Raw genomic sequence first — 26,048 nt, 5'->3', positions numbered from 1 at the left:
ATTGGGTAGGCTAAATTGTTCGTAGTGTATGAGTGTGAATGAGTATGTTTCCCAGAGATGGATTGCAGCTGGAAGGGCATCCGCAGCATAAAAAATTTGCTAGATAAGTTGGCGGTTCATTCTGCTGTGGTGACCCCAGATTAATAAAGGGACTAAGTTGAAAAGAAAATAAATGAACAAATTGATCAGTACTGTGTTTTCTGCAACAAAACGTCAAAAGTTCAGCAGTGTAGCTATAATGTTCAGCTGGAGTATGGGGAATTTGAATAGATTGGTTTATCCTCTCCCATAATATTTGGTTTCATCATTGAATATAAATGTGCACATTTGAAAAGCTGATAAAGTCTATAATATATTTAACACGAAGAACTTTCTTCCCCGCCCCAACCAGAGTCTACTCCGCTGTCCTCCAGACTGACAGTGCAGGGATTCGCGATTACGCGTCTCCTGGGACTATCGCGTTGCCATTGGTTAACAGTTTAACGTTTGTTTTCGTTCTCAGGACAACACAATGACAACCACGCCCACAGGCAGTGACTGCGGGGAGCATGAACTCAAAAGCTCAGTGTAAAGCCGCTACATCTGCATATATTAGCCTGCCGGTGTCGAAAAGTAAACATTACGTAAGTGAATGTCACTGTTGAGATCTCTGAGAGTAGCTGACGCTTCACTTGAATGCTGGACGCGCGATCTGTATCTGCGTCTATGTTTAGCAAAAACTTTTTAATCTTACTGCACATGGGGACCTCTAATGTGTTGGCTTTCTTGCTATAAAATTTTTTTGGCAATATGTAAAAGATGCGGGTAAATTCACTTTGCAAAAGCGGCGTCGCCATAACAGCAGAGTTTGCTCTCGGGATGAGATGAGAAACTGCAGGGCTGCGCGAGGTGGTTCGCATCGTGTTGTTGGAGCACCATCGACTCATCGTTTAAACAGGCAAGCTCATCCTTTCGTGTTGTTTATTGATATATGTTATTAACAATTTTCAGCTCATTGTAGGCTCATTTGCTATTTATTTAGCATTCAGCAGCAGTCCCTTGTGGTGCTTCTCATTGTGGGACAGACAAGTGTTTCATTGTTCCCTCATGTTTCACATATAACGTTAGGGGGTAGGGCTGCTTCTCAGTAAAACTACTAGCACAAGACTTCAACTATTACTTGGTAATTATGCTTTTTTTCTGTCAGCTTGAATGGTTTTAATAGAAAATATGAACATTTTGCGTATGTTTAAATGCACTCACAAAATGTCTGGAAAGTGAACATGTTTACTTCAATAGTGGGAAAGTAAGAGACCACATGGAAATGATCAGTTTTTGTCGAATTATTATATTTATTATATGTTTTAAGTAAAATGTAAATTTTGTTTTGTCCTGGAATCTATGGCATATATTACTAATGATAGTACTCATTACTATTATTAAACATTCTAGATTTAATCTAAACGTGTCATGAAGAGCAACAGTGTTTAAGAAAAAAATATGGTATACGTATTAAGACATTTAAATTAATTTTTACAGTATAACACAACTCAAATTTTGTAACTCAAGAAAAGTTAAAAAAGCAACATTTGTGGAATAAATTCAGTCAAACAGTTTGTTATGGTCAGTTGCTTATATATATATATATATATATATATATATATATATATATATACACTGTAAACGATTTCTGTTGTTTTCACGGTATTATACTGCATTTCTCAACAGTTGTTTACTGTATAAGCTGTGCAAAGTGTGTTACTGTATATATTGCTGTTTTCACAGCATGATAATGTATTCTCAACATTTCCATACTGTGAACATGATTAACAGTATGCTACTGCAGATTTTACAATGAATTTTGGGAAAAAATCAGTTACTGTGCATCTAAATACAGTACTGCAAATGACCATGAAAAACTCTACACACACTTTATATTATTATTATTATGTTTATTTTATTTTTTGACAAAGTATTTTGTGAAGAAAAATAAAATAACCAGTTTCTTCAGACTGTTCAGTGCATAAAGCTGTCCCCTGGTTTTCCATATTTGGGTGTACTGCACCTTAATTTTATAAGGTTAACATGAAAATATTAAATCATTTTTAATCAACAAAACTTTGTGCTTAACCAAATCGTAAACTGGAACAAAAGTAATTGATTCATGAAACCAAAGTCAGCTTAAATGTCATAATGACCAGCCTGCTTTAGACGGATTCATGAGGTTAGGGCACCCGTCATCACCATGGAGGTCACATATCTCCGCATTATCAAAACAATATTTTAAAATACCCACCATCTCTATAAATAAACCACAGACTTGAGTTTAAAACAACTACATTCCCGCATGAAAAACGGTTAAAACTAAATTTCATAACACATTCATTATAGAGCCATCTAAGACTGGTGGAAGTCTCACATGTCTAGCCGATTATAACCTCGTTTCGCCGGATACATGAGTGATGATGGACACCCTGGAGGTCAGAATCTCCGCTATCGGCAAAGCACGCTTAAAATTTACACATGATATCTATAAATAAACCACAGATTTGAGTTTGTAAGAATTACATTCTCGCATGAAACACTGTTAAAATTTCATTTCGTGACATATTGAACGCAATATTTATAATATTAGCTGGGCTTTCTCATCCGCCATTACCATTTGCTTGTTGATGTGAAATAAATTCTGGGAGAAAAAAAAAATATATATATATATATTTATATATAATTCTCAAAACACTTCAAACGAACTTTATTCGTATTGTCAAGGTCAGATATATGTAATAATTTCGCTGGTAAAATGAATAAAAAACAATGTTACTATATTGTAATCAATATCACGTTTGCACTGGTTCGGTTCAGCACTCGAGCGACTCTGAATCGTATTGAACCGAATTGAACCGTTTGCTCGGGAATTATTTGATCACACGTGTTCACAAGCACACTCAGCAATATGCAATTAGTGTATAATTAGTGTATAAATGCGTGTGGCCAAGTAGTATAACGAAATAGTAATGAATCATATACAACAAGGAATCGGTTTTAGGCGGATTCGATTCTTTACTGTTCACTAAGGAGCCGATTCATAGAACCGAACGGACACGACTCGACATGCAGGCAACGGCTCTCCTAATTTGAAATTCACCTGTCGTCTTTCATCCAGCGAATTCATCCTCGGTAAGTGTTTTAAAGTCAAATTCTGTCTTTTGTATATATTTCTGTGTATTGTGTGTGTAATTTAAAAGAATTAACAAAGTGACATTAGTTGTAGGTTCTTATGTTATGTAACGCTATCCGTTAACAAACGGTATTTTAAACAAGAAATAACAGACGCCAGGCGGTCATTGTAGTGTTTGCGAGGTATTAGATAAGTTACAGTGAGTTTATCTTGAGTGAGTTTTTGACCATACGTTAAGTTACCTGAAAAAAACATAACTTTAACTTATTGTAACTGCATTAATGCATTCTCTATTTCAGCACAACACTGAGATGAAAGCGAAGTCACCATGAAAAGTTAAACCTTTACCGTTAAGGTAAGCTCTGGTCTTCACATAGTCATTATGACTAAGCTATCATTATGGTAAAATTTTTCAACTGTAAGTTAGTTATTTAAACTAAACTCATAATGAAATGAGTCTTAACTGTTTTATTAAATGGAGCTGAAAATTAAATGCAGTTGAATTATTTTAAGCTAACTTTAATATTAACAAAATACAAATTAATTGTCTATTTCTCAATAATGTTAATGAGCTTGATGTATAGTGTGTCATTAATTGTACACTTAATTTTTGGTGTTCAGGTGTACCTGAGGTGAGTGTACGTTCTGAGTACACAGATATAAGCCAAAGTCATTATCACTATATATATATATATATATATATATATATATATATATATATATATATATATATATGTGTGTGTGTATATATATATATATCCATCCTATTCTAAGAGAAATTGATGGGGTCAGGGAATGATTTGTGTACAAATGTATTTTAACCCTTTACAGATTGGTATGGTTGTACCATAGATTTAGATTAATTAATGTTAAGTCTTATTTTACTCTTATTATATTTATCTGTTTTTCAGCTACAGTAATTGATGTTGAAAAACTGATGCTACCAATCACTCCTCACTTGATTATTCAAGGTAATGTTGATGTCTTCCTCATTTTGATTAGATTTTTAAATGTCAAGTTGTTCACAGATTTGTTGTGAGGAGTTTCATGTACAACCTCTTTTTCTTCTTCCAGCAGTTCCTAAGATAAAAAAAAATCTGGTGTTAAAACAGCCACGGCTATGCTATTTGCCTACCAAGTGCTTAGTAAATATTAGACAAACATTTTTTTCTATAACTGTTGTCTTTGTGTTTATTAGCAATTTTACTGGGCATATATATATTTTTTTCAAACAGCCTGGAAACTGTAAGTTTAGTTCAATATGTTATTTTATGCTATTCATTTTTGTCTTAACATGGATTGCATGTTGAAGCTATCATTTTATAGTGGGAAAATGTAAAAGAGAATCACTGAATACAATGGCATAATGATTCTGCTTGTTCAAAGAATATACTTGATTTAGTTTTCCTCAAGCGACACATCAGTTTTTATGACTATTGCTTGACACTTGAATTGAAGGGACAGTTCACCCCAAAATGAAAATAATAGCATCTTTGGCATCCTCCACTTTTTTCAAAATAGTCATATATTTAATTTGTTCCGTTGAACACAAACTCGTATTTTTTAAAGAAATTTGGTTCAAATATGGATGTCATTAGTTACTGGTTACTAACATTCTTCAAAATATCTGCTTTAGTGTTTAACAGAAATTCAAACTAGTTTAAAACACGTAAATAGTGGCAAAATAGTAAACTATTCCTTTAAATATTTTATTCTGAGACTTATTTATATGTGTCTTGTCTTTTGTCATATTGTCCTTCTAGCCCAGATTGTGATGGACCTGGAATGCGACACCAGTTACTCTTAAGACAAGAACCGAATAAAGCACAGATGTGGAGGGATCTGCAGCCAAACTAACTGGAGGGAAGGAACCTTTAGGTAAAAGCACCTGCTTTATTTAGATCTGAAGTATTTTATTTGACATAGAGATTTATTGTTTTAATTCTAATTTAAAGCAAACAAGGTTGAGCACCCATGGTCTAAAAGCTCAAAAATGCTGTTTCCGTGATAAGGTTAAATGTAGTTCAGAAATAGATTCATTAGGATCAATGCTTAAAGTAAACATTTTCTTCTCTCTGTAGACCAAACATGTTTACTATCCCTCACATTTTAATAAATTGTTTCTGTTTTTGTTTCTTACAGTGTGGGTGAACATACTACCTGGATGTCCAACAAAGGCTGCACAAGAGCTCATTTGATAGCACATATTCTGTCCTGTCTACATCTCTGATGACCTGGAAGTGCTTTGACATCAGTGAGTAATACATCTTTATATTGTCATGCATACAGGATTTCTGTAAGCTTAGCTTTAATGTTAATTTCTAATCAGCAGTGACTGTTTTAAAAAATTAAGTATTTAAATTATTCTCAACGTTTTACTGATGCTGTGCACAGTAACGTTATGATGATTTAGTTTGAGGAAATGTCACTAGATGGTTTGTATAAAAAATAAATAAATAAATAAATTGTATGAAATGACTCGATAAAATGTTTATTTGTCTTGCTGACATGCCATCACTGCTGCATATTGAAATACAGTAATATAAATTGTCAGCAGAATATTACCACAAACATTTCATGAAGTAGGCTAGACTGCTCTTTAGTTCTCTACTCAACTTTAACACATTTCCTCGTGTCGCTGAGCCTCTCTGCAGATTTTGCCAAAAATGAATGCTTAGTGATTACTTTGTTTTATGCAAACCAAATATCAGTAACTCATCATTAGCATTATTTTTAAAAATCACCCACGGCTTTCATGTTCTCTAACGCAATCTTATCTGTAAGTTAGAAGTGGATTTATACGTGTTAAAAGCCTAAAAGTATTTAATTAACATTAGTCACGTTAAATTAGATTATTTTTATTTATTTAATTTTAAATATGACTATCTTAAAGTGAAAATGAACTGTGTTCACCCCTCTTAAATCCGTGGAAGCACTAGTAGTGTGATCATGGAATCAGATATTCGAGCTATACAGAGTCGGACATTAAGTTAAGATGAGACTTTATTTTTTACACACCTGTGTGGACACCTGACTAGCGATCTTCAAGAACAATGCCCGCTGATCTTTATATATATAAAAACAACAGTGCAGTGTTTCGTTTCTGAATGAATTAAATGGTTTGGGGGATGATTAGTTTTTACTTCAGTGATTGATTTTGCTGGTCATTTTTGCAGGATCATCATCATGCTGCTGCCCTTTTTCACTGTCCCTTTCCACATCATTTGGCTTTCATCATTTCCTGTCTTGTAGCAGTATTTTCACCTGTTTTTAAAATTGTAATAATTTTTGATGCATTAATTGTTGACTGGTTTTAATGATCAATTGTTCATTAGTGTTCTGTTGCTTTGTTATATTGAATTATTGCCACTGTTTTAGCATGGTTTACACAATAAACCTTTATTGTGAAGTTAAAGTTTCAGTTTCTTTATTTTTCTTGTATTTCTTGAACAGGTAAAATAACACTTGTGCAATTTTTGAAAATTTTTACCCATTATAAAGTAGCACTATTAAATAAAATAAAATAACATTTAATAACTGTAAAATACTATACAGTAATAATGAAAGTAACGTTAAAATACTGTAGTTCTTCATGGTAAAAATGTACAATAAAATACTGTTTTCAGTTTTGCAGTATGTGTATCACTACTGTAATTGGTGTTACAGTAAAAATCAACAACAGTAAAATGATGTATTACATTTTACAGTAAATGTAATACTAATGTAATTAGTATTACAGTAATGTTACTGTTTTATGAAATACAGCAGCTACTGGATAATTGTTGCCAGTAACTTACTGTTAATTTAACAAGAAATCGTTTACAGTGTATATATATATATATATATATATATATATATATATATATATAATATCACTAAAACCTTCAAGTTCTTGTCAGTAAACAGACATTTTGTTTTCTCAAGATGACTATTTTGGTGATAATACTTGCCAACTTTTTTGTTGTTTTCACCAAGTAGATGTAATGTATATCCATGTAGATATGTTGTTTCATCTGGAACAGAAGCACAGAGAATTATATACATACTGCCTACAATAAGGTCAACAAATACAGCATACTGAACTAGCTTTATTTGCATTTCAAAGCAAGCACACAAACAAGCAATCACACTAGGTTTTGTGGGTGGTGTTACTTTCACAGTTTATGTTAACTTTTCACCTCTCAGTTGTCATTAATACAATAATCAATACAACTTCACATCCAATCATTCTGTAAATGCTTGTCTTACAGTACGTAGGGCTGCAAAACAACAACAACAACAACATGATCTTTTCTTATAATTTATTTATAGTCATGGATTAAAACACAGTAACAATAGAAACATTCAATTAGATAAATGAGAGAAAAATTAAACACACCATCAGTGTTATTTGTAAGATAATGTTCATGTTGTACTGTGGCTCAGTATAGATTAGAAAGACATTCATTCTGACTAGCTGGACTTTACTTAACTATAGATGTATGTAGTCAAAGTGCTGTTTACGATTCAAGACCTCATGACCTATTACATCAGTTAGAAACCTTTTCCCAAAAAACGATGTCATCTATCAGACTTTAGTTTACAAGTCTTTATACAGGCACTGCTGTTAACTTTTACTAATGAAGGGTTCTAAAAAAGGTTTTTTTTTTTTTTTTTGTAGTGATACAATACAACAACAATATAGGGCTTCCTAGGGCTGGGCGATGTGGCCTAAAATCAGAATCTTGATTAGTTGAACATTTTAACTTAATTATGATTAATGAATGTTTTTATTTATTTATTTATTTATTTTTTGCCCTCATAATTCACAGACAGGTTTTGTACAGTAAATCTGCTCACATATTAAAGGTGAGAGATTTCAGAATTAAAGGTGCATTATTTGATTGTAAAATAATTGATGGAAACACACACGATCGACTATGATTATTTATTGAACATCAATGCTAAACAACTGAAATTAAAACACACATTGCCTAAACCTAGAGTCACTTTTCTTATAAAAAAAGTCTAAATAAATTACTTGCACTTTAGGAAGCAAAACAAATTATTTTTGTGTTTTTTAAAAGTAAAAAATAAGCAGTATCTCTTCTAAATAAAACAACTCGTTACTTGTAAACACTTGCTCTAATGGATTTGCTGCTTTTCTCTTGGCCCTGCCCACACTCATCAATGCTAACAAACTGACCAAACACAGAGCTTGCGATACGCATCATTGGAAGGCGTAGTTTTTTGCGTACATATTTTGAGAGGTCTGTGTTGGCATTAGCCACAGCAAGGGTATGCGCCTACGCAAGGGTTGCGCTGGACCATATGTGTGCACTTGACGCAGAAGTATAAATTAGCTCTTACAGAGTGGACTCATGTGACCACACATTGTAAGGAAAGTAATTGAAAAAAAATGACCTAGAAAAATTAGATCGATTATAGTTTTTGAATGTTGATTTTAATTACTTTTTGATCAATTGCCCTGCCCTAGGGCTTTCCAAAGAACCTTCTAAAAAAAGATTTTAAACAACCATTTTTTTTCTTTCTGTGATTAGTAGTAAAGAACATTTCACAGTTTAGAGAACTGTTTTTCCTGTTACAAAAAAATCTTATTTTGTTTATTGGATATTTTCTATGGATGTTTAAGAATCATCCATACAGGAACAAAATAAAAGTTTTAAAACTGTAGTTTGAGGTCTGCATTATTCAACAGTCCTCGGAGCTGTGATAAGCGAGCTAGAGAAGAGGGGGTGTTTGTATCTGGGGATGCACTCAAAGCATATTGCTAGTAAGATGATATTGTTCCCTAAGTGCCCTCGGTGCTTAGAACCTTCATTCAGTAGGTTGTGTGAGGACTCCACTGAGTTCACCCTATTTAAAAGTGCAATCAGATAGAGTTAATGTCTCCCTTTAATTGAGTTGAGAAACTTTGTCTTTAAACTGGTGTCTAATGTTGAGCACAGATAAAGAAAGAGAAAGAATTTCAATAGGAACAAAAGGAATTTAATTTATCTTCTTTTGCAGACTTTGGTTCATTTGTTTATCTCATAACTTGGACCCCGAGCTCTCTACTGTGGCAGTGAGAGCGAGAGATAGATGCTCATCAGTCTTGCTCATATGTTTTCTCACCTCAAGCTTTGATAATAACCTCTGTCTGCTGGGGCTCTTAACGCAACTGTGATGAGAGTGGAATTGCTCTGGATTGTCTATAACTGACCTTTCAATCATGATTTGAGCTGTGAAGAGTGAACTGAATTTACCGTATAGAAAACAACAGAAGAAACAGATTCAACCTCAGTGAATCTTGCAAGTACCATGCACTGAAAGAAATTACACTTTGAACTAAATGACTGTAATTTGTTACGACTATTTTTTTGTTTTTCTCAAAGCATCACTGTAAACGATTTCTTGTTAAATTAACAGTAAGTTACTGGCAACAATTATCCGGTAGCTGCTGTATTTCATAAAACAGTAACATTACTGTAATACTAATAACTTTAGTATTGGATTTACTGTAAAATGTAATACATCATTTTACTGTTTTCTTTTTTTACTGTAACACCAATTACAGTAGTGATACACATACTGCAAAACTGAAAACAGTATTTTACTGTACATTTTTACCATGCAGAACTACGGTATTTTAACGTTACTTTCATTATTACTGTATAGTATTTTACAGTTATTAAATGTTATTTTATTGTATTTAATAGTGCTACTTTATAATGAGCAAAAATGTTCAAAAATTGCACAAATGTTATTTTAACTGTTCAAGAAATACAGGAAAAAATAAAGAAACTGAAACTTTAACTTCACAATAAAAGTTTATTGTGTAAACCCTACTGAAACAATAGCAATTATTCAATATAACAAAGCAACAGAACACTAATGAACAATTGATCATTAAAACCAGTCAACAATTAATGCATCAAAAAGTATTACAATTTTAAAAGCAGGTGAAAATACTGTTACAAGACAGGAAATGATGAAGGCCAAATTATGTTGCGGAAAAGGTATAGTGAAAAAGGGCAGCAGCACTTCTGATGATCCTGTAAAAATGACAAGCAAAATCAATCACTGGAGTAAAAACTAATCATGCCTCAAATTATTTCATTCATTCAGAAACCAAACACCGAACTGCTGTTTTATATATATATATAAAACACTGTTTTTTATCGTTTTTGTTGGCAAAATACAGATTGTTGTCTATTTACAATTACACTAACGTTAATGGGGAAAAGATCAGTCAAGTCAACACTAGTCAAGTGTCCACACAGGTATGTAAAAAATAAAGTCTTATCTTAACTTAATGTCTGACTCTGTATAGCTTGAATATCTGATTCCATGACCACACTAGCGCTTCCACGAATTTAGGAGGGGTGAACACAGTTCATTCTGACCTTAAGAGGCTACATATTAAAAAATAAAAAAATAATCTAATTTAACGTGACAAATGTTAATCAAGCACTTTTAAGCTTTTAACATGTGAAAATCTACTTCTAACTTACAGACAAGATTACATTAGAGAACATGAAAGCCATGGGTATTTTTTTTTTAAATAATGCTAATGATAAGTTACTGACATTTGGTTTGCATAAAACAAAGTAATCACCAAGCATTCATTTTTGGCAAAATCTGCAGAGAGGCGCAGCGACACGACGAAATGTGTTAAAGTTGAGCAGACAACTGAAGAGTAGTCAAGCAGTCTACTTCATGAAATGTTTGTGATAATATTCTGCGGTCAATTCGTATAACTGTATTTCAATATGCAGTGATGGCATGTCAGTGAGACAAATAAATATTAATACACCTCACCAGTGACATTTCCTCAAATTAAATCATCATGACGTTACTGTGCACAGCATCAGTAAAACCTTAAGAATAATTTAAATACCAAATTTTTTAAAACAGTCACTGCTGATTACAAACTAACATTAAAGATAGGCTTACAGAAATCCTGAATGTATGATGATATGAAGATTTATTACTCACTGATGTCGAAGCACTTCCAGGTTGTCAGAGATGTAGACAGGACAGAATATGTGCCATCAAATGAGCTCTTGTGCAGTCTTTGTTGGACATCCAGGTAGTATGTTCACCCACACTGTAAAAAAAAAATTAAAAATCTGTTATTTTACATGTTTTTTTTCCCAGCAGCTAGGGTAAAAGAGTCATTTGGTTAAGTCAAGTGGTTTAAAATAATATTATTTATTAAATACTTGCTTACCCATATATAGATGTAAAAGTAACCAAAATAAATAATTTATTCAAATGTGAGAGATATAAAGCATGTTTGGTCTACAGAGAGAAGTAAACATTTACTTTAAGAATTGACCCTAATGAATCTATTTCTGAACTACATCCAACCTCACCTCGGAAACAGCATTTTTGAGCATTTAGATCAGGAGTGCTCAACCCTGTTCCTGGAGATCTACCTTTCCGCAGAGCTCACCTGCAACCTTGATCAAGAACACCTGTCTTTATTTACCAAGTGCTCCTTCAGATACTATTTAGTTTGTTTAGTTGCGTTTGATCAGGGTTGGAGCTAAACTCTGCAGAAAGGTCGATCTCCAGGAACAGGGTTGAGCACCCCTATTTAATACAATGAAAAATAAGACATCTAGATGATATTTTATATTCAATCATTTGTGAAATTTAAATGACTTATATTCAGTATATACATAACATAACATAAGAATAAAAAAAATAATACTCTATTTAGATCTGAAGTCTTTTATTTGGCATAAAGCAGGTGTTTTTACCTAAAGGTTCCTTTCCTCCAGTTAGTTTAGTTGCAGATCCCTCCACATCTGTGCTTTATTTGGTTCTTGACTTAAGAGTAACTGGTGTCACATTCCAGGTCCATCACAATCTGAGCTAGAAAGACAATATGGCAAAAGACAAGACACATATAAATAAGTCTCAGAATAAAATATTTAAAAGGATAGTTTACTTTTTTGCCACCATTACTCCATGTGTTTTAAATCCATTTAAATTTCTGTTGAACACTAAAGCAGATATTTTGAAGAATGTTAGAAACCAGTAACTATTGACATCCATATTTGAACCAAATTTCTTTAAAAAAAATATATGAGTTTGTGTTCAATAGAACAAAAAAAAATCTAACTATTTTGAAACAAGTGGAGGATGCCAAAGATGCCATTATTTTCATTTTTGGGTGAACTGTCCCTTCAATTCAAGTGTCGCGCATTACTCATAAAAACTGATGTATCGCTTGAGGAAAACTAAATCAAGTACCTCCTGTGAGCAAGCAGAATCATTATGCCATTGTATCCAGCCAACTGACCCAGCCGAGGCACGAACCAGCGACCTTCTTGCTGTGAGGCGACAGCACTACCTACTGTGCCACTGCATCGCTACTGCGTTGCTACTGGAAGAAAAAAAAGAGGTTGTTCATGAAACTCCTCACAACAAATTTGTGAAATTTTAAAATCTAATCAAAATGATGAAGACATCAACATTACCTTGAATAATCAAGTGAGGAGAGATTGGTAGCATCAGTTTTTCAACATCAATTGCTGTAGCTGCAAAAACAGATAAATATAATAAGTGTAAAATAACACTTAACATTAAATAATCTAAATCTATGGTACAACCATGCCAATCTGTATGGGGTTCAAATAAATTTGTATACAAATCATTCCCTACACCTGAACACCATAAAGAAAATGTACAATTAATGACACAATAACGTTATACAATAAGCTCATTAACCAGTAAGAAATAGACAATTAATATGAATTATGTTAATATTAACGTTAGCTTAAAAGACATCAACTGAATTTTATTATCAGCTCAATTTAATAAAACAGTTTAGACTTGTTTCATTGTGAGTTTAGTTTGAATAACTAAGGTAACTTACAGTTAACAAATTTAACCATAATGATAACTTAGTCATAATGACCACGTGAAGACCAGAGCTTACCTTAACGTTTAACTTTTCATGGTGACTTTGCCTTCATCTCAGTGTTGTGCTGAAATAGAGAATTCATGAATGCAGTTAACCCCAAGTAAAAGTTAAGTTTTTTTCAGGTAACGTTAACGTTACTATGGTCAAAAACTTACTCAAGATAAACTCACTGTACGTTATCTAATACCTCGCAAACACTACAAACACGGTCTGGCGTCGAATAACGTGACATGAGTAACTTTACCTACAACTAAAGTAACTTGGTTAATTATTTTAAATTACACACACACTACACGGAAATATACACAAAACAATCCTCTAACGAACAGAATTTGACTTTTAAACACTTACCGAGGATGAATTCACTGGAAGAAAAGGCGACAGGTGGATTTTAAATTAGAAGAGCCGTTGCTTGCCTGGTGAAGGTCGAATCGAGTCGGCTCGGTTCTATGAATCGGCTCCTTAGAACAGTAAAGAGTCGAATCCGCCTAAAACCGATTCCTTTTTGTATATTATTGTAAGACACAACAATGATTCATTACTATTTCGTTAAACTGCTCGACCACACACATTTATACACATATTGCTGAATGTGCTTGTGAACACGTGTGATAAAATAATTCCCGAGCAAACGGTTCAATCCGATTCGGTGTCGTTTGAATTCTGAACCGAACCAGTGCAAACGTGATATTGATAAAATAGTAACGTTAATATTTTTTTTCACTTTACCAGCAAAAATATTACATATTTCTGGCTTTAACAATAAGAATAAGGTTCGCTTGAAGTGTTTTGAGAATTAATATTTTTTTCTCCCAGAGTTCATTTCACACTAACAAGGAAATATAATAGCGGATGAAGCCAGATCTTATCATAAATATTACGTTTAATATGTCACGAAATGAAGTTTTAACAGTTTTTCATGCGAGAATGTAGTTCTTCCAAACTCAAATCTGTGATTTGTTTATAGATATCATGTCTAATTTTAAGTGTGCTTTGCCGATTGTGGAGATTCTTACCTCCAGGGGTTGACGGCGCTCCATCACTCATGTATCCGGCAAACCTCATGCTTTTATCGGCCTAGTCATTATTGACACATGCCCCTATGTCTTCGATGACTAGATAATAAATGTGTTATGAAATAAAGTTTTAACCGTTTTTCATGCGAGAATGTTGTTGTTTTAAACTCAAGTCTGTGGTTTATTTATTAAGATAGTGCGTATTTTAAAATGTTGTTTTGAAAATGCGAAGATATATATGTGACCTCTACGGTGGCCCATATGGGTGGCCAATATTCTTAAATCCGTCTAAAGCAGGTTGGTCACTCTGACATTTAAGCTGACTTTGAAATCATTTTGTGTGTTTAACAGTCTTTGATTACGTGAATCAATTATTTTTGTTCCAATTTACGATTTGGTTCAGCACAGTTATGTTTATTAAATATTATTTAATATTTCCATGTTACCTTATAAAATGAGGGTGCAGTGCACCCAAAAATGGAAAACCAGGGGACAGTTTAATGCACTGAACAGTCTGAAGAAACTGGTTAGGTTATTTACTTCACAAAATAATTTGTCTAAAAATAAATAAACAAAATAATCATAATATATAGTGTGTGTGCAGTTGTTCTTGGTCATTTGCAGTACTGTATTTAGATGCACAGTAACTGATTTCTCCCCAAAATTCATTGTAAAACCTACAGTAACATACTGTTAACCATGTTCACAGTATAGAAAAGTTGAAAATACATTATTATACTGTGAAAACAACAATATATACAGTAACACACTGTGCACAGCTTATACAGTAAAAAGCTGTTGAGAAATGCAGTATAATACTGTGAAAACAACAGAAATCGTTTACAGTGATAATTTAACTTTGGTTCAAACTATTAAATGTAATTTATTCTAAACAAACAATATTTTTTGCGGTCGAGAAAAAAATGACCTTTGGTCAATGTTGGCTTTGGACCAACCCAAAAATGACTAATTTGTTACTGATAAGTTTATAAATTACTCTAAAATTATAGATTTGACTTGGTAGAATTGAAAAATATGTTTTAATATTAATCAAAAATCTGGCCAATGAAAAAATACATTGACTCAAAAAGAAAAAATGTTCTTTTCATAGACGGATGAATTAATTGAATTACTTTGGTTTGACTTACAATAAAATTCCACATTTGTGAGTTGTATATGAACTTGTCAGCTTATACTTGACAACTATCACACTGATTGGTGAAGCAGGAATTGCAGAAAAACTCAAATTGATGGATTTACACTAATATTCATACCTGTAGGCGAAGTGATGCTGACCACAACAATGCATTTTTTTTTGCCAGCCTGCCCACTACAACACTCATCCCGATCTTTTGTTGGTCTTCAGTACATCCCGTCTCATGTACATCCCAATATACGACACAGCTGTGGTGAGAAATAATTTATATGAGAAATCGATTCTGCATTGATTCTAAGATTTTCAAAATGCATTGCTATTCTCTCTTGAATCGATTCTAAGTTTAGTTTTTAAGAACAGATGGAGCTGTATGCTTTACAAACAGTGATACTCTTACAATACATTTAGGAAAGTTAAGAGAGAATAGCAATGCATTTAGAAAATCTCAGAAAACTCTGCTTCTCACCACTGCTCAAATATACATATGTAAGTTAAGATAAATATATAATAAGATATTTATAAATATAAATAAGATATTTAGTATGACAGAAACACAAACTATGTATAGTTTGATGATTGCAATTTTTATGTATTATTAAACTTACTATTAAGTCCCATTTTCTGTTCAACTAGTTGCCATAAAGCTTCTTTATTGTGAGCTTTGTGACTTGTGAGCAGCCACAATGTCAAGCTGCAGGTTCTCACTAACTCTTTTTACATGGACATCAGTAATTTGCCATAATCTGAATAAAACAATAACATGATTAAGGTGTTTACATGAGTTGGTTTTTGATTGTTCCGTTCATGATCCCGATTTACATGTTTTAGCTCATAATTCGATTAACGTCATTGTGTGACCACAATATCCACATTACCTCTGGCGTTTCACGTAATTTCAGGTGTTTTATTGTTAATTTGTCAACGTTAACTGCAGTTTGGCACTTTCGCTTTCCTTTAGGAACATTTCATGCATGCACTCGTGACAAACGAGATATTGGATGCGAGTGTGAACTGCTGGAAGAGTGTTGTTTTATTGGAATTTACTACCGCACGATGTATGGGGAAAAAATCTCAGCATTTCACAATACAGGTGTCTGTGGTCCTTCACTGAGTCAGTAGGTGCAGTGAATAGTGTCAAACAGTCCTGTGTGTATAGAGTACCCTGTCACAAAATGCGTTGAAAATCCTGTAAAATGGTAACAGTTTGATTGCAGTGTTTACATGTCTGTACAGTGCTTTAATAATGCGACTAAAATTGGCATATTCCACATGTCTTCATTCGATTTCTTTTTAGTTCGATTATGACTTTAGTGGGATTAAATTAATCAAAAATCACTGTTTACATGGTAGACTCTTAAACAAACTATTGTGTTAATTATATTAAAATCGGATTATTGGTGTTTATGTAAACATACTCTCTGAGCTTCTTTGTGTTGGCCATGACTGTCCACAAACAAAAGGATGCTGTAGAACAGGGGTGGCCAATCCTGTTCCTGGAGATCTGCCTTCCTGCAGATTTCAGTTGCAACACTTATCAAACACACCTGTCTGTAATTATCAAGTGGATTTCAGGTCCTAATTAATTGGTTCAGGTGGGTTTGATCAGGGTAGGAGCTAAACTGTACAGGAACGTAGATCTCCAGGAACAGGATTGAGCACCCCTGCTGTAGAACATAAAATACATAAAAAAAATAAATAAAAAGTTTTTAGAAATGAGTTTTTAAAACTATTATGTTTACAAATGTTAAACAGAAATTGGGAGGGGGGGAAATACAGGGGGGCTAATAATTCAGCAGGGCTAATAATTCTAACTTCAACTGAGTTTTTTTTATCAATAAGTGTTGTTATTAATATATGAATATTGCATCAGTAAGAAAATGCTACTGTTTCTTTTTTCAGGAACCATTCAGAGGCTGGAGACCTTTTCTTCTGGATCAGTTTAGCATAAACCGGCTTTATAGAAACGCAAACCATTGATCAGCAGATTGCGGTTACTCACCGAAGAACCAGATGGTGTTTTTGGCTCTTTTAAGAATCATGAAAAATGGCATGAGAAATGGAAGCATGAAACCCATTGAAAGAAACTGTGATTTTACATGTCTTCCCCATTCTTGAACATCAAGATCAACTCGCCATGGAGACGGAGCTAAGAAATGGACTGTCCGCAGCTGCTATAGTGGCCATTGTGTGTAACTCAGTAGTAGCTGTGCTTATTCTCATTCTCTTTGTTATACTGTACAAGGCCTGCAAAATTCCCTCCTGTCCAGAGAGGGCTCCAGTGCTGGCAGAGAGTCAAGAGCCACAGAGAACTGAGGAAAAATACTTACTAAGTGCAGCTTGAACCTGAAAAATGTGAACACTGTGCTGCTGCTTTTAGATACAACAACAAAAGCACCAGAATCCAGGATTTAAAGATGCTAGTTTGTGATGTGCATTCAGTTCTTATATTCAAAATGGAAAAAGGACTCAAAGTAAACAAACAAACAAAAGGATCAAGGCTGTAGTTTTTAGATTAAGGATTCTATATTGGCATAAGAACTTTAATCTTCCACGAAAGCATTTCATTTCACTAAAGGTTTTTCATAGTGCAGAAAGGTTATTTAGTTTAAAATGTTCTTCCAAAAAATGTTTTTAAAGGGCACCTAATTTACCCCTTTTATAAGATTTTAGATAATTCTCTGTTGTCTCCAGAATGTGTCTGTACAGTTTAAGCTCAAAATACCCATCAGATAATTTAATATAGCCTCCAAAATCTGCCCAATGTAGCTGTTTTTGTAGCCTGTGGCTTTAAATGCAAATAAGCTGCTTCTCCCCCCACCGCTCACACGTGCATGTCTGCTTTACCTGCATTACAGCAGTTAATCAGCGGTCAGTGATAGAGACAGACGCTAGTAATGGGAAGTTCAGATCATTTTATCGACTCGGACCTTTGAGTCACGTTCATTGAAATGAACAAATCTTTTTTTGAGTCATTTCGTTCGGTTTGTCAAAATAACATTAAAATGTTACGAGATGCTTACAAACATCTACAAGTAGCCCAAACGTTGTTTACACAACAAATAAATCATAACTAGAATGCTACTAAACTAAGAAAGGGAAAATAATCCATTAATAAAATAATAAAATAAAATAAAAATAATTCATTGTTTACCTGGTGTTTTGTCTATGATTAACACTGATCACCTCATCTGGCATGTCTTTAAATTTGAGTGGTTCGTTCACCTGAGACTGACAGTTCCATATAAGTTTAACCCATGCGTACAGTCTGAGGCGGAAATCCATGGTTTGTTCAACTTTTGAGTCTTCGGTCGTTTGAGTTGTAAAGAGTAAAGAGATGAGTAAAATATGTAAAGAGATGACTCAAAACCAAAGACTCAAGAAATTAATGGATAAAATCTTTTTCCAGCACTAAAAGCATATGATTGGTTTCTGTCTTTCAAGTGATAAAAGAATGACTTAAGCCTGATAGAGCACTCCAAAAGTTAACTAATCTTCTCCTTCACCTGCACAAGTGTGCGAATGTTCTCGAGTCACATAAAAGATTCGTTCAGTTTATCTGATGTATTTGCGGTGGAGTTTATTCAAGCCTTTCTGAAATGATGAGTCACACACAAATTTTGTTTGCAGTACACACACACACATAGATATATATGTGCGTTTACTGACACCGTGCAGCCATGGTGATTATAGCGATTAAGAATTAAAGTGTTTTTACTGTCTTTATTACAAACATGCTCTATTTTAAATATGTTTTAAACATATAAAACTTACTAAAACTCACAGAGTTGGAACAGATATTTTAATTCCAGTTTCTTTGCAAAGAACTTGTCTGTGGAAATGTTTATACATGTTATTATGGAAACATTACTAAAATTGATTTTCATCAAAGGTGCCCTTTAACTCTTCACTTAGAAGTTCTTTTATGGAAACCAAAATGGTTCTTCATTGGTATCACCACAAAAATCCCCTTTTGCATCCTTTTGTAACTGTCTTTTTTGGTTGTGCTGTCAAGATTAAGACATCATTCAAATCTGTAAAGGCTCTCTCTGTTTCTGTGAACTTTCTGAAATAGATTTTTATGTCAAGAGCCGACATGAGTTTTGTATATTTTCCAGGCTGTCTGGGTAGCTCCCGTCTTTATTGTAAATCTCACACGATAACCTTTTGATATGATAACAGTTTTTAAGTTCAAGGCCACAAATCTTCTTAATCTTCTACATTTACTGTATGGTTTGTTTTGTATGGTGGATATAGCAACAAAGATCAGATAATATTTGCATTATGATTGGTTCGATCTGCTGTCAATCCAAATTCAGGTGAAGGTTCAGTTGGGTCAGTTAGAACATTACCTAGATTTTAATTTGTAAAGAGGTTTATAAATTGTTAGCTTAAAGCATTTGTAACCTTTTTGTTCATAATAAGTACATGGTTCATTCAGCAATAAATGTTTCCCAACTAGCTAAAATGTCTGCTTTACATGTGGTTCTACTTTGAGTCACCTTTTTGCATCTTATATACTTTCAATTTTACGGTTTACTCCAAAGCAAATGTGAGAAATCACTCTATTGTAAATTGGTGCTAGACTGAATGTTTTTACTAATGCAGAGCTTGTGTTTAGATGCATGTTATGCACTTGACTATTTTAACAGGTTTTTATACCAATAATAAACATCTTACAGTAGCAAATCACTGGTCAGTTCTTTCTGTTTGAATTATGTCCCAAGTTGGTAAAAAAGGAAGGATGTATTTAAATCATTGATCATGAACAGTGAAATTGTGGTTAAAGTGAATTAAATAGATTCATATAGATCTAGTTGTGCTTGTGTGAATTTAAGTCTTGCACTTGTGTATGTTGGTGATTTGCAACTGGAGGATCATGACGTAAAGACAACAAAGCCTCTTATCCATTTTACTGTGCTTGGACACAGTCCATCTGTTAGTCTATTTATTGCTCTTCGCTGGACATCTAGTCAGTTTGTGCTGAGCTTAAATCAGTTTTCTGTTCTTTTGCCTGACCCTAACTAACACAAAGTGCAGAGGGCTACAATACAGCTCTGATTTTCAACTTTCCTCAAAAATGCATAAATTAGCAAGGAAATAAGCAACTTATTATGTGAAAGATGCCAAAACTAAGAGACAGAAATGGGAAATTGTAATATGAAAGATTAATTTGAGCATGTTTAAATCATACCGGTCAATATTGGGATGTGAAAATAAGAGACTTTTTAAAAAAAACATTCATTCAGAGCTGTTCTATTTAACCGTTGAAATGGTCAGAAATGACAAATTAAATAAATAGCTTACAGTACAAAAAAGCTGCAACTGAATTAAACAGATTATTGTATTAAAATGAATGGCCTAATATACAGAAATCTAATCAAGTTGTCAAATGTCATTCACACATTCTTCACTGTATAATTCAAATATACATTCTGTAACTATTTAGTGAAGATCAGCAAATGAATTCCTTATTGTGATTGTTTTAGTTTGATTAGCATTGAATACATTGCCTCAAACACCACAAGGCATTTAATCTTGCATGCTCTGACATCTGGCTTTGCTCATATCTTCCTCTATTGTTTATAGGTCAGTAGAGTAAAAAAATAATGAGCAGCCCCAAACACATTTCGGTATGCTGGTGTTGTTAAGGCAGGTTTTCTATCTGCTAAGACTATTACATCTCAGCCTTAGGATTACAAGACATTAAACAAGGGCATGAGAGCTCAGCCTTGTGAAAGGTCACAGGTAAAATTGACCATGATTAGGCTATAACACAGCACACCAAATGCATACATTTGAAAAAGAAAATGTAGAATATTAATAATTTAGTATATATAATATTAAAATTCAAGGAAATATATATAAAAAAAACACTATAACTTATATATTTTGCTGATTTATGTACATGCATTGTCCCAAATGTTTTGAAGAATTTTCAAATTCAGAGAAATAAGGACAGACTGTCCTCCTCTGATGCCATACTAATGTCATCAAGCATTCTTGATTTCCGGTTTGGTTTTTAGAAAGCAGGAAAACAGCAAAAGCACAGTAATATGTTGTGTGTTCACAGCAGCATTATAACTCAATCCTAAATTCATTATAGTAAAATAAAACAGTGCAGCTGCGTCCCCGTGATCACGACTGGTGTAACCTGAAGCGTGATTCCACACTAAAGCAGGTCACACACCGGATGCGCCGCTTGGCGCCATGACACACTGCGCACATGACAGTTGGAAGTATCGAATACCAGCAGTGGCGCCCCCAGAATATTTTCTTAGGGGTGGCCAGAAGAAGCCACAGCAAATCTTGGGGTGGCACACAAAAACAATGAATTCAGTGTAATGTTATGTTTTTGTTTCTGGTAAATGAAATAATGTGATTTTAATTGATTTAATTAATTACTCTTGAAATAATGCAGCAAGTACAGGTGTAAACCAATTAAAAATAAATCTTTAGTTTAAAAACACTTTTCCAATATATATTAATATCTTTTCAGTTATTTTTCGCATGCTTTTGTTGTACAGCATACAGTATATGCCATGTCTAAAATTAAGGAAGATTAATGAATTTATTATATTTAAAACAAACAAATACAACTGTAACACACAATAATAACTGTATACACACACACACACACACACACACACACACACGCGCGCGCGCGTTTTGAGCCACAACATTATTAATACAGCTTCTTTTATTGATGTATCTTAAGGTAAATATTACATTGCCATTGCTGTCTAGTGAAGGTGTGTGTGTGTGTGCTGTCAATGATGATCGGGGAGGGGGAGGGGCAGTGAATCAGTTATGTCAGTGGCACCAATCAATCCACAATAATTTAGTGGCTGCTATTTATTTATTGAAATGTTGTGAATTTACGTAAGTATATTTAAATTAATAAAATCAACAGCAAAATCATATTGGGGTGGCCACAGGGTTGGCAAGAGTTTTACACGGCCACCCCTTGGGGGCGCCCATGCACACCAGACGTGCACATTCACATGCTATTGAAAATAAAACTATTCCGATGGCACACTGTGGTGATGCATCCGAAATATGAACAGTGTCATGAGTCGTGGCTGGGCGCCGTGGACAGCGACTTGCGGCGCCGGTGTGTGTGCACTGATAAAAACCTATGTTTAATATTCTAAAATGCATGGCGCTGCGTGGCACGACGCTTTTGCGTCGGCGCTTCTGGTGTGCGACCTGCTAAGCGAATTTCATTCTGAAGGGCTTATCTCTATGCCCTAATCTGAAACTTTACACTCATCTACTTGTGAGGTGTGCATTTTTGGTTTGTTTTCTGTTTTTAGATATTTTAATGTTTTATTTATTTTGAATGTTTTATTTTGAATGATTCAATTTTACTGTCACTTTAAATTGCTTTTATATCTGTATCTTTTTTTGTGTAAATCGCTTTGAGAATTAAGTTTTAAAGGCACTATATTAAATAAATTCTTATTATTATTATTAATCCTTCGGATTAGGGATGAGCCCTTCTGATATGTGTGTAGTATGTAACACCAAACAGCTTCCCTGCACAAAGAATCATTTCCTGACGTGTCCAGCAGTTGTATTTTTCAAAATCATTCAATCTCTTCAAAGTGGCCAGTTTTGATTACTTCGTTTTGGAATGACACTTCAATATGGCGGCCATGATTTTTTTTTACTCTGAAGTGCCCTTCGGAGAGTGATATATAGCGTGTATAATGCACACAAGTCACTGGGTGTCATCAACAGTTGCCTTTGTTTATTGTGAACATGCACCCTTTAGTGCCGAATATTGAATAATAAAGGTGTTTGTTAATATCATCCTCATTTGCTTGTTGAGTTTTCAAGATAGAAACACAATTAATCTTCATAGTAGGTTTAAGTAATGTTTTTAATGTTATCATTTCAAAAGCTTATTCAACTTAATGTGAGTTTTTGTACCTATATTTTAAAACATTCATTCATTCATTCATTTTCTTTTCAGCTTAGTCCCTTTATTAATCAAGGGTCACCACAGCAAACTGAACCTACAACTTATCCAGCATATGTCTTACAAAGCGGATGTCCTTCAAGCTGCAACCCAGTACTGGAAAACACCCATACAGTCTCATTCACACACATACACAACAGACAATTTAAGCTTACCCAATTCTCCTATACAGTATGTATTTGGACTTGTGGGGGAAACTGGAGCACCAAGGAAACCCACAAGAACACAGTGAGAACATGCAAACTGACCCAACCGAGGCTCGAACCAGCGATCTTCCTGCTGTGAAAAATAGAAAAATAATTGCACCTTTTTTGTTGTAATAGAATCTGATATTTACAGTGTTTATTTAAATGAAACGACTAATAACGCATAATGTAGCTTTAAAACTGAGTAAAAAGCAAGTGGAGAATTACATAACAACATTATGGCCCACTAGAATAAAATCCAGATTACTAATAAACCGTAATCTGCATCCCCATCTGTGAGGATGTTGTGGTTGCATAAGCTATATGTTTTTTGGAGGACTAGTGAAACAAACATACCTTTCCCTGTGAATTAGAGATTGTTTTCATGCGCCCACAGGCACGCATAAACACAAACATCTACTGTATATGCTTTTGGATGAGCTTTTTACAGTACAGTGTATAGTACATTAATATTATCACAGTGGTTCATATGAGTAACATGTTAACCTTTGAGAAATAACACAATCCAAATGAAAACGTTTACAATAGGAACAATCACTGTTCGTTTTCCAAAAGAGCTTGTAACATTCTGACCTCGGTTATTGCATCTTCCCCAACCTATAATAATTCTTCAGCTAGCTCAATCAAATTTCAACCTATTATGGCCATTGACAGCTACCAGGCCCCCCTCTTAATGATCTTATAGAAAAGTTATTCAAATAACCTTTTTCAATATGAAACCATTAAGAACCAGTTGTACAATGTATTTCATTCTATAAGCGATGAGTAACCCCTGCAGAAGGTGTAAGATTTAATTTTTCATTGGTAATATTACACCAATAATATATAATACACATACTGACAATAATGTCAGTGGATAATCCTTTTCATGCAGTGTTGCCAGGTTGGTAATGTGACTAATTTCTGAAATAATCCTCAGAAAGATTATTTCTGTATACCTTGTATCGTAGCACCATCTACTGGCAAACTAATTTCCATGAATAAAGACTGAAATATCGAATAAAAATAGTCTGGCATTTCAGTACAATTACAAAGTAATAGCAGGGAATTTAAAATATTTTACAGTTTATGGACTTTTTTACTCAAAGACTCCCCATATTCCAGCACAATAATACATATCCCTATATTTATTTCTGCTGTTATAAGGCTGCTTCTTTTTTTATCAACAGAAACAATGAAGATTAGTTTATTTAAAAAAAAATATTTAAAATGATAGTAAATAACAATATTAATTTAATCCACAAAGTACAAAATACAGAGCTGTTTGAGAAGATCTAGCCTATACTGTATGTGCCAAATGTGTTCAAACAATGGTTCGGTTACATTTTAAAATAAATCTTAATACCCAGTTGCTTAGTTTGTTTATATTGTTTCCCATATTTGGGTTAAAATGTTAAAACAAATTTTTAAGTGTAGTAGTTTGAAATGAACGATTTATTAGTTTTATAATTATTAATATGATAAGGACTGTTAAAATTAATTTATTCATTTTCTTCTCGGCTTTATTAATCTGGGGTCGCCACAGCGGAATGAACCGCCAACTTATCTAGCATAAGTTTTGCGCAGCGGATGCCCTTCCATTTGCAACTCATGTCTGGGAAACATCCATACACTCATCATACACACTCATACACTACTGACAGTTTAGCTTACCCAATTCACCTGTAGCGCAAGTCTTTGGACTGTGGAGGAAACCGGAGCACCCAGAGGAAACCCACGTGAACGCGGAGAGAACATGCAAACTCCACACAGATACGCCAACTGACCCAGCTGAGGCTTGAACCAGCGACCTTCTTGCTTTGAGGTGACAGCACTACGTACTGCGCCACTGCATCACCAACTGCTATAGTTATTAATAATAATAATATTGTGATGCATGTATATCTGTCTCATTATAAAAATTGTTAAGGCAAAAGAGTAAAAATACCAAATATTATGCATATTTAGATTTTCTAAACCTTGTTTTTAAAAGTATGAACTTAATTGAAAAATTGAAAGCTGTTTTACTCCCTGACCCTTTAATAGTAATTTTAGACTAGTCAGATTTTCTAGAGACACTCAACCGAAATGTACGATAACCTAAAACAGTTATCCTTTGTTTCTACAAGAAAAATGTTAGGCCTCTTTTTTTGACTGTTTTCTTGGACTCATCTCCACTTTACATTTGAAAAGAGTTAGATATACCACTTCTGGGAACCCTACAAAATTTGATAAAATGTGGGATCCAGTCTTTAAAAAAAAAAAAAAAAAAAAAAAAGATTAATATTATTGTTGGATTTCTGAAGATTTGTACGTTTTTCTCTCTCTCTTTACATCCATTGCTGTGTCTTTTTGCAGGCAGATACAGTGCTTAGCATAGTTAAGTACACCCCATTTTGAAAATCAATATTTTGATCCATTTCTCAGTGAGTATAGGCAATGTATTTTGGTGGATTTAAAAAAAGCATATTTATTAAACAGATATATTTATTAAATAATATTTTAGTCACCAAGCATATTTAGAAATTGAAAAATAATACAATTAAATTCAAGCAAAATATTGGGAAAAAAACAACAGCCCACAAAATTTCAACATTTTATATGTTGAATACACTTATATATGCTAAGCACTGTATG

The 26,048-nt window shown here is 33.7% G+C and overlaps 3 long non-coding RNA genes across 3 annotated transcripts; all 3 read left to right on the top strand.

Annotated features, from left to right (window-relative positions):
* Positions 1-636: 636 nt before the first annotated feature.
* On the top strand, positions 637-19,931 carry si:ch211-214j8.15. Its single transcript, NR_186816.1, is given in 2 exon segments — positions 637-937; positions 17,145-19,931. It is a non-coding gene; the product is annotated as a si:ch211-214j8.15 (long non-coding RNA).
* LOC141385817 (uncharacterized) lies at positions 3,060-6,562 on the top strand. The gene is made up of 5 exons (XR_012406869.1): positions 3,060-3,512; positions 4,069-4,128; positions 4,921-5,035; positions 5,300-5,411; positions 6,334-6,562. It is a non-coding gene; the product is annotated as an uncharacterized lncRNA (long non-coding RNA).
* Positions 7,415-16,929, top strand: LOC141385818 (uncharacterized). The gene is made up of 3 exons (XR_012406870.1): positions 7,415-9,530; positions 14,936-16,711; positions 16,873-16,929. It is a non-coding gene; the product is annotated as an uncharacterized lncRNA (long non-coding RNA).
* Positions 19,932-26,048: the final 6,117 nt, after the last annotated feature.

This window comes from Danio rerio, chromosome 5 (assembly GCF_049306965.1).
Source record: "Danio rerio strain Tuebingen ecotype United States chromosome 5, GRCz12tu, whole genome shotgun sequence".
NCBI classification, from domain to species: domain Eukaryota; kingdom Metazoa; phylum Chordata; class Actinopteri; order Cypriniformes; family Danionidae; genus Danio; species Danio rerio.
This window is presented reverse-complemented; position numbering and strand designations above follow the sequence as displayed.